Source organism: Gouania willdenowi, chromosome 9 (assembly GCF_900634775.1).
Source record: "Gouania willdenowi chromosome 9, fGouWil2.1, whole genome shotgun sequence".
NCBI lineage: Eukaryota > Metazoa > Chordata > Actinopteri > Blenniiformes > Gobiesocidae > Gouania > Gouania willdenowi.
In genome coordinates, this window is record NC_041052.1 from 24,177,834 (window position 1) to 24,187,299 (window position 9,466).

The 9,466-nt window shown below is 38.6% G+C and overlaps 1 protein-coding gene across 1 annotated transcript in view; it reads left to right on the plus strand.

The window, feature by feature from the left end:
• The window catches only part of gapvd1 (GTPase activating protein and VPS9 domains 1), a 748,782-nt gene that overhangs the window by 486,180 nt on the left and 253,136 nt on the right, over positions 1-9,466 (plus strand). The gene's annotated exons all lie outside the window — the stretch shown is intronic.

The following is a 9,466-nucleotide window of genomic DNA, read 5'->3' on the forward strand; positions in this document are numbered from 1 at the left end:
AAAAATGATAAAAAAATAATATATATTATACATATATATATACATATATATATATATATATATATACACATATATATATATATATATATATATATATACATATATATTATATATTAATAGTACACATGAAAATATGTAAATATGACTGTTTTGTGGTGTTTTTAATTGTTAATGAAAAAAAAGACAAAAAGAAACAAAAACGGATTCAAACACAATACACAACATTGACAATCAAAAACCAAACATTAATAAAAAAAAATTAAAATGTACTCAAACATAAATTTCGAATGATTTTTAAATACCAAGGTTTCAACCTTTTAAATAGTACACAAACGGCCGTAAAATAGACCGACTGGATGTAGACGCGTTTCACGGCTGAGGGTCGAGTCTCGACCGGGAAAAACACATGTTGTTTGGAGTGGAGAGAGCGAGACTATGGCTAAACTGTCACAAGATAATGTTAAAACTACAGTCAGACAATGTGGAGACGTTGAAATGCAGTCCTATTGGAGTAACCGGAGAGTTAAAAAGTAAAGAGGAGAAATAGAAATGGCAAGGCTTGTGAGAAATGGGAATTTATTGATTGATTGTAAAACAAAAGTACAGAAAGACAAAGCAATGAGAATGAAGAGCGTGTGGAATGAAGGTGTTGGAGGATGAATGGGACAGGACAGCATACGGGGTCCAGCATATGGTCACAACACCACTTTTAAAAAAGTTTCCACCTATTAGTGTACAACCTGCGTGTGGACGGCGCCCGTGCATTGCATCAATAATGATGTAATGTCTAATATGTCCAACCTGTCATGTGGAATAGCCCAGGGCTCTGTTCTGGGGCCTGTTTGTTTTTATTGTATCTGATGCCTCTTGGTCGGTTGACCCGTGGTTTTAAAAATGTGTCTTATCATTTTTATGCTGACGATATCCAGTTGTACTGCTCCTTTAATGACACTGAGTTTCACTTTTTATCAGAGTTCTTAGATTGTATATCCTGTATCAAAAACTGGCTGTCATCAAATTATCTCCAGATAAATTCCAGTGATAGTCAGTCAGACTCCCACTGTAAGGACCCTGGTCTGTTACCAGTTCAACACCTCATTATTGGGCCTTAGGCTTCAGTTTATCATCACCGGTTCCGTTTAAATGACTTCACTCACTATTAAACATGAGCTGATAACAGCTAATCAGGGCTAATAGAGTCACTCTGTTATGACTGTAACACTCTCAGTGATATTGTGGGATGTGGACTACCACTGGTTAGTCTACATGTAGATTACGCTGCAGTGGTTCTCAACCTTTTCAGGCTGTGACCCCCAAAATAAAGGTCCCAGAGATTGTAGCTGAAGGTGTTGAACACAGACATGAACATTGAAGACAGGGCCATCTATAGAGGGGTTTCACCAACAACACATTCTGGTCAGTAACCCGATGGGCGGCCATATTTGAGGCACTCAAAGGTAAACACTGCAATGGATTAAATGTCCAAAATGACAGAAAAGCTCCTCATAATATGTTATAGATGCAAAATCATACAGGGAAGGACTTGGAAAGTTATGGTTTATTGGTGGTCCAGATTCATACCAGTAGACTCCCTCTTCTTGGATCAATGACGACCCAGAGAATCTTCCGTCTGTTGTGTATCCTGATATGATCAACTACCTGGTTTTAATTCTAACCCAATCTGCATCATCCTTTTGATAAAGGTCAGACCTTTAACCTGGAATACAATGACAAATACAGCACATTAGGTGTAAAAATGTCAAAAAGTGTCAATATTAGGGTTGTGCATTGCCAAGAGTCTGACAATACGATTCATGATTTGCATGTCACGATACGATAGGGCTGGGCAATATATTGAGAGTCAAGATATATCGAGATTTCTATTTTGCCGACATATATTTAATAGCTTTTTTTGTATTAAAACACTCTTGATAAGTTGCTGCTTTCTCTACTTCTTCTCAGAACAGCAGCACAAGATGATGATCACTGTGTGCATCCTAACTAGGGCTGGGAGATATGACCATTTGTTAAATATCTCGATATTTTCAAGCTATATCACAAATACAATTTATATCTCGATATTTTGCCCTTACCTTGAGATTATGCTTTGATGCATACAATCGAACCAGAATGCCAATACTCAATATATATATAAAGTATATGGATGATTTCTCTGTGATGTAATTGGAGTTTCTCCTTTATATAGCATAGCGTATCATACTATTATTCAAAGTGGTAGACATAATATAAACGGTTACCACTAATAACACGCACACAAAACACGCGAGCTGTAATGATCGTCTACTGAGGACTGTACCTTTAAGGGAGCCATGGTAACGTAAGGTCAGAGTTGAGTCAGACATGTCTCCTTCCTGATTAATACTGAGCGCATTGGACGGAGTTTATTGTTACTTTTCTGTTACCGTTCTGTTCTGTTATTATGGGGAGTGGGGACCATATCTTTAGCGATATGCTAAACCACAGCTTAGGTAATATCGCGCCACTTTTCATCAGTGTGAGGGAGTCGGAGCAAAGTGGCTGTGTTTGACAGAGACATGGACACAGGAGAGGCAGAGGAGAAATGACTGGCAACCAATGAACATAAATATATTGCTATTTTGAACGCTAAATGAACTATATCGATATAAGCAGTGACGCGCCGTAACCACTAGGGTTGGGTAGGCACGTTGAAAATCGAGACCATTAATGACAATTTCATATGTTTCTGCTGTCAAGTGTTAATTCAATTCAAATCAATTTTATTTGTATAAAGCAATTTCCAACAAAGTCATCTCATTGCGCTTATCAAAATATAAAATTCTTAATAAGAAAGAAAAAACCCAACAAGATACACATGAACAAGTATTTAGCCATCTAACAAAATCAACATCATAAACACCATTAAAGAAACATAAACAATTATTTAATATAGCCTCCATACTCTCCCAACAAGATATATCTCATGACACGACAGCACATCTGTTGTTTGTGTTGGAAACACAGAGAGAATGACAACAACTCAGAACAGCCTCAGTGAGGAGCATCCACAAAGTCAATCCTTCCTTTTGTTCCATTCACTGTAGAAAGTATGAAACATTTTCTAATCTTATCTTTGCTGAAGCTCTGGTAGCTCAGGTGTTGGTCTCCATCTTTTAAAAGTTGTCATTTTTCCTCAAAACAAACTTTCTTTATCATCTCTAGTACTGTCATCCTGCCTGTAGCGTTATCCCGCCCACTAGCTAGAGAACGTAGCAGCAGCGGTCACGTGATATCAATTCACTAATGTACTGTGAACTTACGTATAGCATTTAGCATAGCGCGGTTACGTGCAAAGACAGATCTCTACACTGCCTTTACACGTAAATGGTTTTCATCTTGGGGACTTGACTGCGCATGCGCAAACACATAAAATCACGCAATGAGAACAGAGGCAGAGGAGCAACGTGCCTTTGGGAGGGGGCGTGGCCTCCCTCTGCCTTACAGCGGAGTGAAAAAAAAAAAACTGTTTAGTAATTTGGGCTATGAAACGCACAAAATGCGGACACTTTCAAACTTATAGGTACTGTAGGCTATTGGAAATGAAAAATAAATAATTTATAATTACATGATAATTAAATAAATTAAAATAAATGAAAATTATAATTAAATAATCAAAATATCAATTCACCCTTGGGTAGGCACTGCCTACCTTGCCTACCCAGACAGCACGTCACTGGATGTTATTCAGATGAATAAATAAATGTGGTTATCACAGATTCATATTGGGTCCAGCAATGTGTTTTTGTAAATAGAAAATGTCTCCTCCATCCTCCTCCAACACTGGATCAGCTCAGGGATGTGTTTTCTCCTCTACACGGACAGCTGTAGATCTTCAGAGGAAAACAGCTTTGTGATGAAGTTCTGACGACACAGTTTTAGTGTCACTGTTTTCAGGATCAGAGACGAGCCACGAGCCTGCGCTGGCACAATTTATCACATGGTGTGAGGATCATTATCTGGATCTGAACGTTGCTAAAACCAAATATATGGCCATTGATTTCAGATGTGTTGTCCCAAACATGTTAGTGTCATTCAGGGTGAGAATGTTGAGATTGTTGACAGCTATAAATATCTTGTAGTTTGACCTGAACACTGATTGGATTGTAAAACGAGGGCAGCAAAGAAGATTTCTGCTGAGGAAATTCAACTCATTCAACGTAAACAAAACCGTTCTTAATAACTTTTATTGTTCATTCATTGAACGCCACCTCACTTTTTCTTCATTTGTTGGTTCCAAAGCTTGTCAGTGAAGGACAGAAATAAGCTCCAGAGCTTTGTTAAAACATGCTCCAAAATGTCCAAAAGCGGAAGAAAATTGATGGATGGATGGATGGATGGATGGATAATTATCTAGATATGTAGGGCCTTAGTGTTTTATTAGTGTAGCCTTTTCACACTCTCTGAAATCTCGCTCTCGTTCAGTTCTCGTGCGATAGTTCAATTGTCAAGAGGGAAACCTGCATTTTTAGCGTGTGTGCAGCATTAGCTTTAGCAGCTAACTCAGCATTTCTGACTTGGAGACCGGTACCACGCTTACCCAAAAAATCTTTAAAGGGTAAAACAATCTAAATCTCTGTCAGACTCACTGCCAGCCATGGCGCGTTTATCTCTCTTGACTTTGACCTCATGCGTAAGAACTGAACGAGAGCAAGATTTCCAAGAGTGTGAAAAGACCTGTCATTGCCCAATTCTTTCATGGGCGGTGGACGCCGAAGATGGCGGCCTGAGCCAGAGCGCACCAAACTTACGAAAACAATAAAAAAAGGAACTTTTATTTTACTCGCTTCTCACCAAACTGTGTTGCAATGCTCCATCACAGTCAACGAGTGAGTGTGGCTTCAAGAGGCAGCACGAAGAGACCGAACTCCTCACAACAACGTGGGGCATATGCACAGTTGTTTGCCGCTGGTGACCATGATTACACTCAGACTGTAGGTGGTTAGGGCCATATTGAAGAGGACTTTCCCCCGCTGCCTGTTACACCATCCAAATCTTTGGCGACCAAAAAAGAAAGCCTGTGAAATTGAATTGAACCCCATTATGTTGATGCAGTTTGAAATGTTTAAGACACTTATTAACAATAGAGCTGATGCCATTGAAAGCAGAATCCCTTTCCTGGAGGACAAGCTTCAATGTGTGTTCGTGGACCTGAAGACTGTTACTACGAGAATGGATACTTTGGAACAGAGTCACTCAAGTGGAGCAGCCTGTCGTGGCCTTGCAAAGGAGGATGGACATAATGGAAACCCACATGAGAAAACAAAACCTGACACTGGACAGTGTGCCTGAGACCATCGGGGAGGAGGACATCCGTGCAGAAGTGATCAGAATCTGTCAGAAGGTCGTACCTGACATGAAGGACCTGCTGGTGCGGGACATTGATGTCGCTCATCGCATGGGGGAGACACAGCACCGTGGAGGAGAGGACCAGGCCGAGGATCACCATCCTGCTCTTCATCTCTGGGGAGAGCAGAGACGCTGTCTGGAAGGCAGCGAGGATGTACCCCCACCTGCAGCAACATGGCCTGCGATCCAAGAAGGACCGTGAGAGTTGAATAAAACTGTACCCCTATGTCAAGAGTACACGCGAGCCCGAAAAGACGTGTGAGGACGAGCCTTCATCAAAGGAGAAGGAGAGATTATTGCTAATGACTAAAACATGCTCAAAGAGACCCAGGTTAGTCCTGACTTTTGTTTAACGGCCATATTTGGCTATAATAAAGGACTAATAATGAACCAAGGCAAAGACAGCGATGACTGACTTTGACTGAGCCAAAGTGACAGTTCATTTTGTTAAAAAGACAGGGGTTGAACTCAAGGTGTCATGAACTTTGTGCTACAGAGGGAAATTTCTTTTAAGTTTTAATTTTTCTTATTTTTTTTTTTTTTTAAATATTTGCTGCATTTTCCAAAATTATGTGGGTAGCATAGTTATTTGAGTATGCCATAGAAAGGTACTATGTGACTGAAAAAAAAAAACATGATACCCCCCTTTAACTACATATTTTTCATTTGTCCACAAGGGGGCATTCAAGAGCTTTAAAACCCTACAAGGGCCATGGACTGGAGAGACAGCATTTTTAGGTACCTGCAAGTGAGGAACTATGACAAAAACCCTAAAGAGGGATTAGGGAAAAGTGAGTCAGGGATCATGGAGGTATTTGTATCATCAACAAAGCCCAGAACAGTTAACTAGATCATCTCCAAATTATATAACGCCATACAATTATCTAACAGCAGAACACAGAATGCATCAAAAATGAATGGGAAAAGGAAATAGGGGTACCAATTACTCAAGACAGCTGGGAGAGAATATGTCAACTACAATGGGTCACACACATGGAGGGAGTTCTGCTGGAAAAACAGCTCAAGGTTTTTCATCACACCCATTCAGAAGAGACATCAAGGTAACGGGGATGCTTGTTGGAGGTCTCTGTGGGTCTGATGGGGCCAACCACTTTCATTTATTGTGGGACTGCCAGGTAATAAGATCTTTTAGAACAGAGATCCACAAACATATTACCAATGTGTTTAATGTGAACATCCCATTTGAATGTGTGAACATGTATTTGGGATGTTTGTTTGATACATGAGCATGAGGGATGAAAAGCTGTTGGTGGTACTGTTGGCAGCCAGCAAGAAAGTCATCACCAGGAAATGGTTAAAAAGCAGATGCTCCCACCCATGAGGAATAGATAGAAATTATCCATGGGATTTATGTGATGGAGAAGATATTATTTTTCCCCAGAGTTGAAAAAGACAAATTTTACCAGGTCTGGAGCAAATGGACTGAGTACGAAAAATCAATCAGATCTGATTTCATTTGATTTAAAATGTGTTTTTTTGGAAACCATCCCTGTTTTTGTGTGAGATAATATGTTGGTATGAGTGGGTGCGCTCTCCAGTTATGTTCTGTTTCTTATTGTGTTCAACTGTAATATTGTACAATATGTAAAAAACTGAAAAACATGGAAGGGCCATAGGAACAGAATCACCTAAATTTAACTATAACTTTAAAGGGTTTTCATGGCGCGTCATCAACCCGGAAGTTACCATTTTGGAGATAAAGCAGCAGGTCGACAAACAGCACGCAGACAAGAAAATCACGAATTTCGAGACGAAATGGTGCACAATTGCCCTGTTTTTGGCTGTACCAATCGGTCAAAGAGTGAGACACATTTGGAATTTCATCAAAACTGGACTACCTGAAGCTGGATTTAAGTACAAGACAGGAGATGAGGGCGGCGGTGTTTGCATATACATCATTAACAACTGGTGCAACAACGGTGAGCTCGTTTCATGCCACTGCTCTCCTGATGTAGAACTAATGCAGACATTGTTATCAATGATCTGTGATAACTTTTGGCAGTCTATAAAACTCCACGTTTTTCACATTCTGACCGATTAGTACGGCCAAAAACATGGCAATGGTTCACCATTTCCTCTCAAAATTCGGGATTTGCTTGTTTGTGTGCTGTTTGTAAACCGGCTGCTTATCTCCAAAATGGAGACTTGCAAGTTGATGACGCGCCGTGAAAACCCTCTATCCTTTCATATATTTTGAAGTCAATATTGTGGTGAATAATGTTTCTGTTGGAAAACTTGCCCTTCTAAATAAAAAGAGAAATAAAAAAAAAAGAAGAAGATGGAAAGACAAAGTAAATGTGAGCAAGTCAAAAGTGTTGTAAATGTAAGTAATTTGAATTATTCTGAATTAATGGAAGCAAGAGAGCATTGTATGTGATGACATGAACTCCACCGTTTCTGCTTCATTTTAAGATATGGGTCTCTGCCAGTGGCGGCTGGTGCATTTTTCTACAGGGGGGCTACAACTCCAAAAAAGACATACACCAAAAACAGGGTTTGTGTAGCTTTGAACAAATAAGTATGGAAAATTGCAGTCACAGAACTGCTTTCAAACTAACCACATTTATTTCCACAGAACCCATAAACAAGTAAGAACAAATGTAGTTTATACCAAGGTTATCAACATTTTTTGGCTCAAGTACCCCCTTTCATATCTGAATCTAAGTACCCCCTTATGTCCAACTATACATTTTGCTCATAATACTATTTAAAAAACAAAACAAAACTAAAAAACAACAACTATTGATCATAATGATGAAATGAATGACATTTTAAATAATCTTATTTTGTAAATAAGTGGAAAGAAATAGTATTTAGTGCCTCATGAATAGATTTATTTCTATTAATTTGAGAAACTTTGGTATGTACAATAGAGTGAGTGTGTGTCAGTGTTATTATACTCCTTGAAATTTAATTTAATTCGTTTTTTTTATTTTGTTTTTCAGATTTGACCCTTTTTTTAATTTTATTTTTTAGTTAGTTTAACAATTCTCTGCAACTTTATATGTTCTCCTTGTGGTTCTCTCTGGGTAGTTTCATCAAACAGTCTTTGGCTGTAAATGTAAATATAGTGTATGTGACTAATAATTTGTTTGTGTATCTGCCCTGTGTTGAACAGGGGGATCTATTAATGGAGTTTTGGACAGAAGAACTCCTTAAACTTCCATGAACCTCCTGAACAAACTTTACTTTGTAGTAAAATAGTTAATCCAACTTAAAGAGAATACTTTTCTGATGAAGGTAAAACATTTAATGCAGAAAGGCTCCCATCGGTAGATGGGACTGGTTGCAGGCCCAAAGGTTTCTCAGCAGTGAACTGTCAGAACCATCACACTGCCTCAGCAGCTCCACTGCTTTCGTAAGTCCTTCATCCTTTTCCCTTTTCTTTTCCACTGTTTATGGACATAGCATTCCTGCAGCTCTACAATCCAGTTCCACCATCAACAAACTATGAGGAATTATTTTTTTTAACACTTTCTCATCAAAAAAAAAAAAAGAAATTCATTAGCAAATGTTTATTTTTAGTCTTATTTCTCTTTTCGGTATTAGTTGAAGTGTAGACTCAATGAAAACGTTAATTTGTGTTGTAAATTTAGTTGACATAAGATATTTTTACACAAATGATGCTATGTGTTCTTCTTGTACAGAGGTGACGAGCGAGTGACTGACTCGTTTCAGCATCATATTCAACCAGTCAAAATCAGTCGTCATGAATTTTATTCTTTTGGAGCATTTCCCTGTAGTTTATTTTTTCTAAGGACAATGTCATTGATTAAATCATAGTCATCTTTATTGTTTTGCTTACAGTGGAATGTAGAAAGTTCATTTCAGTGTTTGTTGCTTTGGATTGCTCTGCTTAATCAGAAACCCTGAATCTTCTACACAATGATACACTAACAGACAGAGAGCTCCGCAAGTCACATTGTTGTCAATGATGCCCGAAAACAAGATATTTTTTTTCTTTTTTTTTTTTCTTCTTTTAGTCAAATGTACAATTCACAAACAAGAGATACGTAACTGTGCAAAGGCAGAGTATGATGCAGGAATAAAGGAATCAGAT